This window comes from Erpetoichthys calabaricus, chromosome 2 (genome assembly GCF_900747795.2).
Source record: "Erpetoichthys calabaricus chromosome 2, fErpCal1.3, whole genome shotgun sequence".
Classification (NCBI taxonomy): Eukaryota; Metazoa; Chordata; class Cladistia; order Polypteriformes; family Polypteridae; genus Erpetoichthys; species Erpetoichthys calabaricus.
Window position 1 is genome coordinate 259,840,963 of NC_041395.2, and position 14,085 is coordinate 259,855,047.

Sequence of the window (14,085 nt, forward strand, 5' to 3'; positions counted from 1 at the left end):
GAAAACTCCTGGGGGTTTCACTATGGGTTTAGAGTTAAATTTTAAATCACACATTAAACATATTACTAAGACTGCATTCTTTCACTTAATAAACATAGCAAGAGTAAGATCTCTTCTATCACTACAAGATGCTGAAAAGCTAAAGGCCATGTCATGTTAGATGAATTTTCCAGAGATTATCAGTCATAGCCTTCATTTACATAATTTTAGCGAGTTGCAGGTAGTCAGCGACACGTCCCCATGAAGACTTATCCAGACTAGTCTGTCACTCATCCCGACAAAATCAAACAGGTTTGATTTTTGTCATTAGTCGTACATACAGGCTATGTGTGCATGAGACCTGACAAACAATGAATGCTCTCCCAGAAAATACAATGCATAGAATGCTGGGACAAGGAATTCGGAACATGAGTGTTTTGGACCTCACAAACAGAAGAGAAGTTTATCTGTCTGATGTCTTGTGTTCTACATCAAGAAAAAAAGGACAGACATTGTAGCTTACCTGTTAACCCTTCATACAGTCCCAGCTTCATCAGGCGGCTTTTCTGTTTGCTGTCAGAAAAATGGGCAAGCACTATTGTGCTGGAAAGTCATCATGCAGTCACTAAATTCGACATGCTCAGTGATTTTCAGTCAAGTAAATGACAAGATCAGCAACTTCAGTCATCAAATCTAACATTCCCTTCCTACTAGAGGTTGTGTAATGTGATATTGGCTTAATATACACTTTTCTCTTTAGCCGTCTAGATTATCACAATGCACTTCTAACAGAATTACCTAAAAAGATCTAACTCCTCTTCTTTTTTCCAAAATGTAGTAGCAAGAATTTTCACAACAAAAAAAAAAACTGAACATATTACAATAGTGTTGGTATCGTTATGCGTTATGCCTTTGTCCTTTAAGCTTGATTTTAAAATACAGGCAATCCCCTGGTTACGTACGAGATAGGGACTGTATGTTTGTACTTAAGTTGAATTTGTATGCAAGTCGGAACAGGTACATTATTTTAATAAATGCTATTGTTGACCGACTGTAACCAAGTGCTCTGCCAATGAATGATGGAGTTTCACCTCTCTCTGAACTTTTCATTATTTCTACTTTATTTTCCATGGTGATGGTTTTTCTCTTCTTTACTGTATCACCAGCACTTGCATCAGATTTGTGTTTCAGAGACATTGTTGAAGGGTGAAGACAAAAGGTTAAGATGAGCTCTTCTGCACAGCACTGTACAGCTATCACAGCAGGAAGGCACCAGTCATCAACACGTCTGGTGTACTGATAAGAGACAACTTCCTGCTATGTACGTAACAGTACAAGCAGGTTTGCCATTGAGAATGAATGGGGGCGGCGAGGGGCGATCCACCACACAGTCACCTCCACTTGCATACAGTATGCTGCCTGCAGTGTCTGCCCACCAAGAATGAACAGGGTGTGGCCGGCGGCGAGGGGCGATCCACCACACAGTCACCTCCACTTGCATACAGTATGCTGCCTACAGTGTCTGCCCACCAAGAATGAACAGGGTGTGGCCAAAGGTGGGTAGTGAATCACCCACCACCGCCCCCATTCAACAGACAGCCACCCGAGGCACACTATACAATGCTGCCTCCCGGCGCCCCATTCACCCTCAATGGCCTCCATTCAGCCACAACCGGGTCACCGCTTGCAGCATCACCAGCCGCCCACTGAGAGCGAACGGGGCAGTCAGGAGCAGTAGCTGTGGCGGCGTGGTGGGCGGGCAGCAAACCGCCCCATCAAGCCTTCCATCCTGCACACGAGCAGTAGCTGTGGCCCTGGCGACTAAGGACCCAGGGTCACCGCTTGCCGCGCACCCAGCTGCCCACTAAGAATGAATGAGGTGTGGATCCCACCTCCCCATTCATCAACCAGAGCCACTCGAGGGACACTACATTGCACGAGCAGCAAAATCGCCCCCTCCAGCCACCGCTTGCAGCATCCCCAGGCCGAAGATGACGGATCGGCAGTTACTGAGGAACCTGTGTCTCGTCCCCCAGACAGATGAAGAAGCAGCTGTGGCCCCGTTTGTAAGTCGTATTTTGGATGTTCGTAACTTGGGGACTACCTGCACTCCTAATTGTATATAACGTTCTGAACAATCTTCTTATATGTCTGTCCCAATATATTGCCAATTTTAATCTTACATAATATAACACAGTTTTTTTTCTTAATGTTCTAAGATTGTTTCAAGTATAAGCTAATTATAATTCCTATTTTTTTTACTTTATTGATGGTAATTTCATACACTGTCATAAGCTACCTAATTCATAGGATTACACAAAACTGGAATCACCACACTTATGTTGACCATGTACTTAACGATGTTCTCTTTCAGCTTTTCAGCCTGCTCGGTGTTTGTGAGCTTTGCATTGTACCATCATCCCAAAGTCTTTACTGGCATCTTTAAGACTGTCAGCACTGATAATCCATCAATATTGAATCTCCGTTCTGTGATCTTTCTTTTCAAAATGGAGATGCTTCTACATCTGTTCAGTTTGAGTTTCATCGTAGCCCATATGATGTTGTGATGGAACTTCTCAAGTAGTCTCTTGGTGCATGGGACAGTTGTGGTCAGGGCTGTGATGTCGCCCATATAGGCACATAAGGTGGTAACTGCTGACATTCTCCTCCCACCACCCACATAGAGGCTCTACTAATCAATTTCATTGCCATAATAAAGGCCAATGGAGAAATGGTACACTCCATCATTACACCTACTTCCAATAACTGCCATTTTGTGGTGAAGTATGAAATTGACAAGCAAAACAGCAAGTGTTCAAAATAGTGTTCAACAAGATTTGTTATGGTCACAGGCACCTGAAAAAATCTGAATGCCATACAAAGAAGAGTGTGTGGCACTGATCCAGTGGTATTGTCTAGGTCTAGGAATAAAATGTGTAGATCTCATTCTTCTCTTTTAGCAGCCAGGATTTGATGCCATATGACATTGTTATGTTCTAAGCATCCTGAGAAGCCTACTATGGCCGCTTTTTGAACTGATGTGTCAAAGAAATGTTCTTCTTCAGGTAGCTTTAGAGTCTCTGGGTCCAACACACTGAAAAAGATCTTTCCTTCTACATCCAGAAGATTGATTTTGACAAAACTGTTTGATGCTGAAAGCAGCCTTTTCTTTTGGAACTATTAATATACCTCTTAGAATTTGTTAATACAATGCTTCATGCTTTTAAACAAGATGGAAAATAGACACAAATAAGCACCTGTGCTAGTAAGCACTCATGCTGTTTCTGGACAGTGTACTCTCAAGTTTCATTCCATAATCTCTCAACACTTAATTGATTCAAGATTTTAATTCCTGCTGCACTCACTAAATTTCTCTCACTATTCCCCTCATTGATTGCATTTCTCTGATTTGAGGGTATCCTTCAGTCCACATTTATTAAAGAGTACTTTAAAGAATACTTTCAGACAACAAATTATTCAGCAGAAGTGTGTCAAGAAACGCTACTGAAGTTCCTTTATACCAACAACAATACATCTGCATAATGCCTCACTGGGACTGTGATAGCCACGTCAGAAATTTTCTTTCTTTTGAATTTTCTTGCTTTATAGTCATTCTGGTTTGTGTTCACACCAAAGTGGGTGTGTGTATATTTATTTATTTACCTATGTATGTATTTATACCACCTGGAGACAAAGATCTATCTATCTATCTATCTACAGTTGTTATTTATTCATTTTCAAGCTACAGATAGATAGATAGATAGATAGATAGATAGATAGATAGATAGATAGATAGATAGATAGATAGATAGATAGATAGATAGATAGATACTTTATTAAAATGACTTATTACATAAAAGTAATTAAAACTAGGTATCTCAAAGTCAAAATCCTTTCCATTTCTGACAAGTGGTGCTACCTAATTGTGTTTTTGCCAAATCACTAGCTTCATCACATAGTTTGCCTATTTACACCTGTTTGTTTCTCTGCATTTACATTATTTTTTGGTCTAAGACATCCAACGTTTATCGCCACATGAAGAATTATGCTCTGTCCTTTAAAATCTAGCTGTAATGAAAATCAACAGCCACAGGATATACACAGAGAAAAAAAGATTTTTGTACCAAGTGGTGATTATATTGTCACAGTGTGCCGTTTCTTGGGATAAGATAACCTCTGACAGAAGAGAGGCCTGACAACAATAATTTGGAGGTGGCATTAATGTAGATATGAAATCAGCCTCAGTATAGCAAGTAATGTTTTGTTTTAAAGACCAGGCTGTCTGCCTCAGATGTATTTAACATTTTAGAACAGATCTATCAAATTGTCCTTAGGACACAATTCATTGTGCTATCAGAAATATAGAGCAGCTGTTTTGACAGGTTTATGCATTAGTAGCATAAAGCCAAATGTAATCAACTTAAGGACAACCTCCAAATGTTCCAAATATATTTGCACTGATTCAAGGACCCCAAGCTACAAATGCAGCAGTAATTTACAAAACCCAGCTCACAAAAAGGCCAGTTTTAGATGTTTCCCTATTATTATATTACTGTTGCTAGAAAGTAGTAGTAATGCAAAAGGAAAATGGTAATAATGCAGTATTGTGAAAACTATTTTGATATGCTTTGAGGAGAGCCAGAACAGACTCCTGTTATGGGTAATTTATTACACTGAGGATTTGGAACACTAATAATAAATATCATTAGAATATGACTGCAATATGGATGGGATTATGTGTAACACAAATGTACAAAAACAATATTAAAATGGCCCCGAATCAAAGCTTAACCAGTGTGTCTCAGGCAGAACACTTTCATTGTTTTTGTTAAATGAAACACAATTGCCACATAATGTTTGATTCTTGTCACAAGACAGCTATCTCTTTAAATTGATTTTTTTCTGTGAAAAACACTCTCATTTTACATTTTGAAACAAGAAGATTATACATCAAAAACAGCCCCCACATTAAGTTATTTACTAAGTCAGTAAAAATACAGCCTAAAGTTAGGTGTCAACTATATTTGCTAGTTGGATGGGGGAGATTGGGTATTAATCTACATTCTGCACGGTCCCTGTCGTCGCCACCATGCTGATTGGCTCTGATAAAAAAAAGACAGAAAATGAAAAGTAACAACTGACACCTGATGAGCGAAACCTCAGTACTGATGAGTTATGGCGCGATAAACGATAAGCGAGTAGTGGTTCATGATGAGCAACTACTGAGTACTGATGTACGGCAAGTGATGAGACTACCGATATATAATATGGAGTAATACTGATGATGACTGGAGAAGTGAAAAATGATGATGTCCTAAAGTGGACACCGTGTAGGGGAGTGGCACAGTTTAACTGCTTATCAGCTTTACGCAGCCATATGTGTGTCCAATGCACAGCTTCACTGTCAGGTCAAATAATAAGTGTGAAGGACTTGATGACGAAGGCCTATTGAAAACAATTGACTTGCATGTATGTTTTATGATGCATGTTGTGAATATACACTGTCTTGTCTGCATATATGATGGTCTTAGTTAATCTAGACAGTCAATTTTTTTTTTTTTTTTTTTTTTACAGAGTCTTGGATTTGAAATGCTTGAGATTTCATCATAAAGTTGCTTTACTTTGGCAGTAAAAGAGCACCTTATAGTGACATCAAGCAAACAACTACGTAAGTCACTAATTCATTATAGCCTCTTGCATTCAAAATAAAGATCATAGATCAGACATTGATGTTTAAAACACCTAAGGAAGCTGACAAGGCCTTAAAAAGTCAATGTGGAAAATGTATTAAAATAAAATTAAGTCCATATTAAAATAGACAGTAGACATTATTTTCTTGACAGATAAGCATTTTTTTTTGTAAGACAATTTTTAGTTAGTATCTTAGACACTTGTGAGACTTCCTAATAATACTATTATTATTATCATAGCACTATAGTAATGTTAGTGTCTAGCAAATATCATTATTTGATATTATAAACATATTTTTTTTCTATGTTAATACTATGTTATTTATCACCTCAGCTTATGTTGATACTATAATAAAATGATTAGTTACAGCATATCATCAGAGGATTTTTGTGGTTTGGTTTATTCAATAATTACTGTACAACAACAATTAAATTTCTTGTTTAACCCAAAATCACACACTGAAAGCCTCAATGAGGTTTAACAGGTCCTGTTTGTTGATATCCCCCCACCCTTGACTCACTAAGAAGACGAGAAAAAAACTCCCAAAAAAAACATATAGGAAAAAAATGGAATATATCTAGGAAAGCCCAGTTCAGACAGAAACCCCCTTCCAGGAAAGTTGGGCATGCAATGGGTGCCAAAAATGGGGTAAATACAACACACAAAACAGAACAGATGTAATCTTCTTCACAGGGCTAGATGGCCAATCTATCATTGTCACCACAGAAATACTATACAGTTTTACAAACTACAAAGCAAAATGCAAGAATAAATTATATCACTCACTAAATAAAGAACTGTCACGTATGAGGATACAGATTTGTTAAACAACATCAAAACAGAGTAGAAACTAATTAACATAAATGAAAAACAACAATATCTGTGGATATCAATGTTGTCTAATTTATTTTAGGAACAGAAAATAATGCATTTCAGGCGGCACAGTGGCGCAGTGGTAGCACTGCTTCCTCGCAGTAAGGAGACCCGGGTTTGCTTCCTGGGTCCTCCATGCGTGGAGTCTGCATGTTCTCCCCATGTCTGCGTGGGTTTGCTCCGGTTTCCTCCCACTCTCCAAAGACATGCAGGTTAGGTGGTTTGGTGATTCTAAATTGGCCCTGGTGTGTGCTTGCTTGGTGTGTAACCCAGCTACAGGGGATGCACAAACCAGTGTGTTTCTTCGTGCCGGTCCCAAGCCCGGATAAATGGGGAGGGTTATGTCAGGAAGGGCATCTGGTGTAAAATTTTGCCAAATCAATATGCGGACAACAATACAAATTTCCATACTGGATCGGTTGAGCCCCGGGTTAACAACGACCACCACCAGTACTGTTAGTCAACAGGGTTCTGGTGGAAATTGGGCTACTGTTGGCCGAAAAAGAAGGAGGAGAAGAAGAGGGAGGAGACGTGTCTGGAGGCAGGAGGAGAGGAGGAAGGTAAAGAGAGTAGAACTGAGAGTAGGAACTTTGAATGTTGGCAGTATGACTGGTAAGGGGAGAGAGTTAGCAGATATGATGGAGAGAAGGAAGGTTGATATATTGAGCATGTAAGAGACTAAATGGAAGGGGAGTAAGGCCAGGTGGATCGGAGGTGGATTCAAATTGTTCTATCATGGTGTGGATGGGAGGAGAAATGAAGTAGGGGTTATTCTGAAGGAACAGTATGTCAAGAGTGTTCTGGAGGTGAAAAGAGTGTCAGACAGAGTAATGATTATGAAGCTGGAAATTGAAGATGTGATGATGAATGTTGTTAGTGAATATGCCCTGCAAGTTGGGTGTGCAATGGATGAGAAAGAAGATTTTTGGAGTGAGTTGGATGAAGTGGTGAACACTGTACTCAAGGGACAGAAAGTGGTGATTGGAGCAGATTTCAATGGACATGTTGGTGAAGGGAACAGAGGAAATGAGGAGGTAATGGGTAGGTATGGTGTCAAGGAGAGAAATGAAGAAGGTCAGAGGATAGTGGATTTTGTCAAAAGGATGGACATGGCTGTGGTGAATACATATTTTAAGAAGAAGGAGGAACATACGGTGACGTACAAGAGTGGAGGAAGATGCACTCAGGTAGATTACATCCTATGCAGAAGAGTCAATCTGAAGGAGATTGAAGACTGCAAAGTGGTGGCAGGGGAAAGTGTAATTAAGGAGCATAGGATGATGGTCTGTAGGATGACGTTGGAGATCAAGAAGAGGAAGAGTGAGTGCAGAGCCAAGCATCAAATGGTGGAAGTTGAAAAAGGAAGACTGCAAGATTGAGTTTAGAGAGAAGGTGAGACAGGCACTGGGTGGTAGTGAAGAATTAACAGACAGTTGGGAAACTACAGCAGATGTAGTAAGGGTGACAGCAAGAAGGGTGCTTGGTGTGACATCTGGACAGAGGAAGGAGGAAAAGAAAACCTGGGGGTGGAATGGGGAAGTACAGGAGAGTATACAGAGGAAGAGGATGGCAAAGAAGAAGTGGGATAGTCAGAGAGATGCAGAAAGAAAGACAAGAGTACAAGGAGATAAGGCGCAAGGTAAAGAGAGAGGTGGCGAAGGCTAAAGAAAAAGCGTATGATGAGTTGTATGAGAGGTTGGACACTAAAGAGGGAGAAAAGGACCTGTACCGATTGGCTAGACAGAAGGACCGAGCTGGGAAAGATGTGCAGCAGGTTAGGGTAATAAAAGATAAAGATGGAGACGTACTCACAAGCGAGGAGAGTGTGTTGAGCAGATGGAAAGAGTATTTTGAGAGGCTTAAGAATAAAGAGAACGAGAGAGAGAAGAGGTTGGCTGATGTGGAGATAGTGAATCAGGAAGTGCAATGGATTAGCAAAGAGGAAGTAAGGACAGCTATGAAGAGGATGAAGAATGGAAAAGCCGTTAGTCCAGATGACATACCTGTGGAAGCATGGAGGTGTTCAGAAAAGATGGCAGTGGAGTTTTTAACCAGATTGTTTAATGGAATCTTGGAAAGTGAGAGGATGTCTGAGGAGTGGAGAAGTGTATTGGTGCCAATATTTAAGAATAAGGGGGATGTGCAGGACTGTAGTAACTACAGGGGGATAAAATTGATGAGCCACAGCATGAAGTTATGGGAAAGAGTAGTGGAAGCTAAGTTAAGAAGTGAGGTGATGATTAGTGAGCAGCAGTATGGTTTTATGCCAAGAAAGAGCAGCACAGATGCACTGTTTGCTCTGAGGGTGTTGATGGAGAAGTAGAGAGAAGGCCAGAAGGAGTTGCATTGCGTCTTTGTGGACCTGGAGAAAGCATATGACAGGGTGCCTCGAGAGGAGTTGTGGTATTGTATGAGGAAGTCGGGAGTGGCAGAGAAGTATGTAAGAGTTGTACAGGATATGTACGAGGGAAGTGTGACAGTGGCGAGGTCTCTGGTAGGAGTGACGGATGCATTCAAGGTGGAGGTGGGATTACATCAGGGATTGGCTCTGAGCCCTTTCTTATTTGCAATGGTGATGGACAGGTTGACAGACGAGATTAGACAGGAGTCCCCGTGGACTATGCTGTTTGCTGATGACATTGTGATCTGTAGTGATAGTAGGGAGCAGGTTGACGAGACGAGAGGTGAAGATATGCTCTAGAGAGGAGAGAAATGAAGGTCAGTAGGAACAAGACAGAATACATGTGTGTAAATCAGAGGGAGGTCAGTGGAATGGTGAGGATGAAGGGAGTAGAGTTGGCGAAGGTGGAATAGTTTAAATACTTGGGATCAACACTAGAGTAACGTGGGATTGTGGAAGAGAGGTGAAAAAGAGAGTGTAGGCAGGGTGGAATGGGTGGAGAAAAGTGACAGGAGTAATTTGTGACAGAAGGGTATCAGCAAGAGTGAAAGGGAAGGTGTACAGGACAGTAGTGAGACCAGCTATGTTATATGGGTTGGAGACGGTGGCACTGACTAGAAAGCAGGAGACAGAGCTGGAGGTAGCAGAGTTAAAGATGCTAAGATTCGCACTGGGTGTGACGAGGATGGACAGGATTAGAAATGAGTACATTTGAGGGTCAGCTCAAGTTAGACAGTTGGGAGACAAAGTAAGAGAGGCGAGATTGCGTTGGTTTGTACATGTGCAGAGGAGAGATGCTGGGTATATTGGGAGAAGGATGCTAAGGATAGAGCTGCCAGGGAAGAGGAAAAGAGGAAGGCCTAAGAGAATGTTTATGGATGTGGTGAGAGAGGACATGCAGGTGATGGGTGTAACAGAACAAGATACAGAGGACAGAAAGATATGGAAGAAGATGATCCCCTGTGGCAACCTCTAACGGGAGCAGCCGAAAGAAGAAGAAGATTATTGGTGTTCCAGTAGCTCTCTAATATAACAACCTCAGTGAGGACATTTTTGTTGCTGGTGTCCATTATTGTGTAATATATCAGAGTCCTGGGACCCTGAAATATAAGTTAAGTATGAGGAGGCAAGATGGCAGAGGTTCAAGAAAGAGTGGATTGGACAGGTAGTTTAATTCCAGTATTGGAAATAAAAATCTATTTAACTGAGTATGAAAGTTTATTTTGATTATTCAGCGATTTCAAATCACTTATAGGATTATTGTTGGCTAGAGTTTTGTCTACCCATATTCAAGAAATGTTCTTTTATTGTTTCACTGCACCACAATTATTCATGAATTGATTACTTTCATATAAATAACAATTTGACACTGTCTATGAAATCTTGCAAATAAGGTGCTACTGACATGCCTGACCATATGCCACTGTCCCTGTAACTTGGAATAGGCAGCACTACTAATTTAACTTGATATTCTGAGTTTCAGGGTCAGTGATGTATGGTCAGAATATTAATATAGAGAGTGATTTAACCCATTGTTATAAGCATTTTAAGATTTTACTAAATTTATCTTTGCACAAATTGATATATTTGTTGCAATAAATGTATCTCCAGAGATATCTACTGGAACTCTCTCAGAAACACTTAAAGCATATCTGAAAGGACAAATAATCTCCTGTATTTCATACAAAAATAAATTACTAACCAGAAGCACAAAAGAATTAATCAGCCATATCTCCAAAATCAATGATGAATATGCAAGATCGTTTACTGCTAGGCTCTACAGAAAAGCCTGGCTTTGTAAACAGAATTCAATGTATGGAGAAACAGAACAACTACTTAAATCACATTATTCTTATAATGAGCATGGAGACTAAGCTAATAACATGTAAGTCCATCAAATATATATAAAAAAGAAGTTGTTGCTAACACTGTGAATAATCAGAATGAGCACCAGGGAGACTGAAAGAGAACAAAAAGCAGAAGATGTGGGTTAAAAAGGTCAGACAAGAGTGAATTAATTTTTAAAGGCAAACATAAGTGGTCAAAAAATCTAAAGAGACAAACTCATTGAACAAACCTCCCTAAAAAAGAATATGGAAGCATGCAAAGTTGTTTGTTTAAGAAATGGCTGGAGCATGCTACACCTCCATCATAAATATAGGGTGGTCCAGATCTAATTATGCAATTTTCATTACGCTATAACTTATTAAGTTTAATACATAGAAAATCACTCGAAAAATCCCAGACCATCAAGAAGTGTGCTAACTGACGACATGAAGAATCGTCTTCGTGCCAAACTGGAATCGTCCCCGCATAAATCAAAGTCATCCAGACGATCTGGATCTGCATAATTAGATGTGGACCACCCTGTACAGCAGATGTGATAACATTGTAATCATGTGATTAGCAACTGACTTCATTGCTAAACACAACATGGCCGTGACACAAAAGGCAAAAACTCATACAAAATGACCGTGAGGTGATATTGATATCATAACAATAAAATAAACATTCTTTGGAACAAAGTACAATGGAATCCTGATTTAACATTTCCACTTTTATTGTTTTCCTGCATATAAAGCTTGTCACACGGAGGATCTCCTTGCTGGCTCATTCAAGGTATATGATAACCCGCCAGGATGAGAGGGTTTGCTGTTGCTAACTGTATCTTCTCTTTCTCTACCCGCAGCTCCAAGAAACCACCCAGTGAGGACAATTAGCTCCACCCCTTCCAGTCCTCCCAAGATAAGAAGCCAGTGTGCCTGGGATGAAGTGACCTTTGAGACTGAGACCGACCAAACCAGTGCTGCCCAGGAGACTGTTTGTGTTAAAAGGAATGGCTGTATAGAGCCTTATTATTTGTGTTGTTTCGCTGCCCTTGAGGCTACTTGTTTTGTCACCAGAAGGCGTTAATTGTCAGTTAAAAGGGAAGAAAAAGGAAATTAAAAGGGGTGACCTGGTTGGTCCCAATTATTCTTCACGGTCTGTTCTTTTCACGTCGAGCCACAAGCTCTCACCAGAAGAAGCAGAAGTCTTTTAAGGCTATGTTCAAACTGCTGCAAAAAATGGCTTTATTCTGCCCAGCATGCACAAATGAATAAAAAGTATTTTGTCAGACAGATGCTGGTTGCTGTGCTAATTCATATGGCTTTAGTGCAGGATTTCTACAACTTTGTCAGCTTATAATGGCAAGGAAGACAACTAGAAAATGAAAAGGTTGCTTTGAGTGCAGTTATCGCTTCCTTATGTTTAAGAAGAAACCTGTGGAGTTAGAACTGGTGGGAGCGAAATGTCAAGATTTTGGATGTAAACAGTGGTTCTGAAAATAGTGTAAACCCTTTCTGAAAAGTTGTGATTCATGCCATTTTTTGCTGATTACACCTCAGCAAAAATTATCAGACTTGGGTCACATGTGAGTGAAAAAAATGGAATTAAGCTGCTGTGTAAACAGCATTATTTTGTTTTTCTAAATCAAATGCACCCATCATGATCAAAATGGAAGTGAAAAAATACATACTGTAATTTTAAAATTATAAAATAATTAACAAAAAATAAATCCAAAAAAGGTACAAAAATTAAACTTATAACAACAGAAATTTCCAGATCATGACAAAAGCCATTGAACACCTTGCCATTTCCTTGCTCAGAATCTCAGAGAATTGCTAAACGAAGGAAGAGAACAAAATGTAGATGATGTGGCACTTTATAATACTGACCCAAACTCATTACCTTTGTATGTACTAAATACGTTTAAGGAGTTTATAAACTCTTCCTCTCTAGGATTCCTTTGAATAACAGAACATTATTTCCCTTGCACAGCATCTTAAATGCAATCTCTTTCTGTCTCTCAATTCACATACTCAGAATCAAACTTAAACAATACAAAGGCCTATTCAAATTTAAAAAGTCTGAATTAGTGTAAGTTGATTTCATTCATGGTGCTCTTAGGAAATGTAATGATTTTCTTCATGAGGTAGATGTACATAATAAGCAAGAATATTTGTGTCAGATATATCCATCCATCCATCCAATATCCAAGCTGCTAAATCCTAACTACAGGGTCACGGGGGTCTGCTGGAGCCAATCCCAGCCAACTCAGGGCGCAAGGCAGGAAACAAACCCCGGGCAGGACGCCAGCCCACCGCAGGGCACACACACACACACACACATACCAAGCACACACTAGGGACAATTTAGAATCCACCTAACCTGCATGTCTTTGGACTGTGGGAGGAAACCGGAGCACCCGGAGGAAACCCACGCAGACACGGGGAGAACATGCAAACTCCATGCAGGGAGGACCTGGGAAGTGAACCCTGGTCTCCTAACTCTGAGGCAGCAGCGCTACCCACTTTAATTGAAATGTTTAAAGTTGAAAAATTCTGAATAGTAATAGAAGTTTATCATTTTTCACCCTCTGAGAGAGCTAGATCCCTAATAAAAGATGAAAGATATCACCACATTTGTAATCACTGACTTTGAAATAGACTAAAATGACATGCCTCATGCTTTATTATTTCTAACCTTCTGGGAGTGGCTCTTACAGGACTAGAACCACCAGTAGAAAATCAAATATCAAAAATATTATCATACTTGTGATCAGCAACCTCGAAATGGCATAAAATGACACTTTACGCACCTATATTACTGATCCCCATTTTTTCAAACTCTTGTGAAAAGAAGTACGTCTGACCCCTTGTATCCCATTGGAGATGAACCCCTGAGGTCAGCTGATGCGGCACATACAACTTCAAGACCTTCTGATCATTTCTGCTGAAGACACCTATTGCTTTATTCCTTACCACAAGGGTGTAATTTCTTGCACAAAATAAGGTTAAATAATGGCCTTTTTGATCTTGAGGGCCAAAAATGGAGGAACCCCAAAAAGCTTGACATCTTTCGTAATTAGACATCAGGACAGTTTCTCATAAGTGAACATTTTCTACTACTGGTGAGTCAGGAGGAGCCAGACGAAAAAAAAAAGTGATTGCAAAGCGTTCCTAAGTAATTCTAATGAATACAATTTTAGCAACACAATGGAAAATATGAAAGAAGATGTTTTTAACTGGTCATGTATTCATTTTACATTAAGTGGGGGAATTTAATAACTTTTTCAGTTAGAATTATCTTTACATAATTGG

General features: G+C 39.8%; 1 protein-coding gene across 2 annotated transcripts in view; it reads right to left on the bottom strand.

Moving 5' to 3' along the window:
* The window catches only part of prkg1b (protein kinase cGMP-dependent 1b), a 692,808-nt gene that overhangs the window by 523,753 nt on the left and 154,970 nt on the right, over positions 1-14,085 (bottom strand). The window lies entirely within an intron of this gene.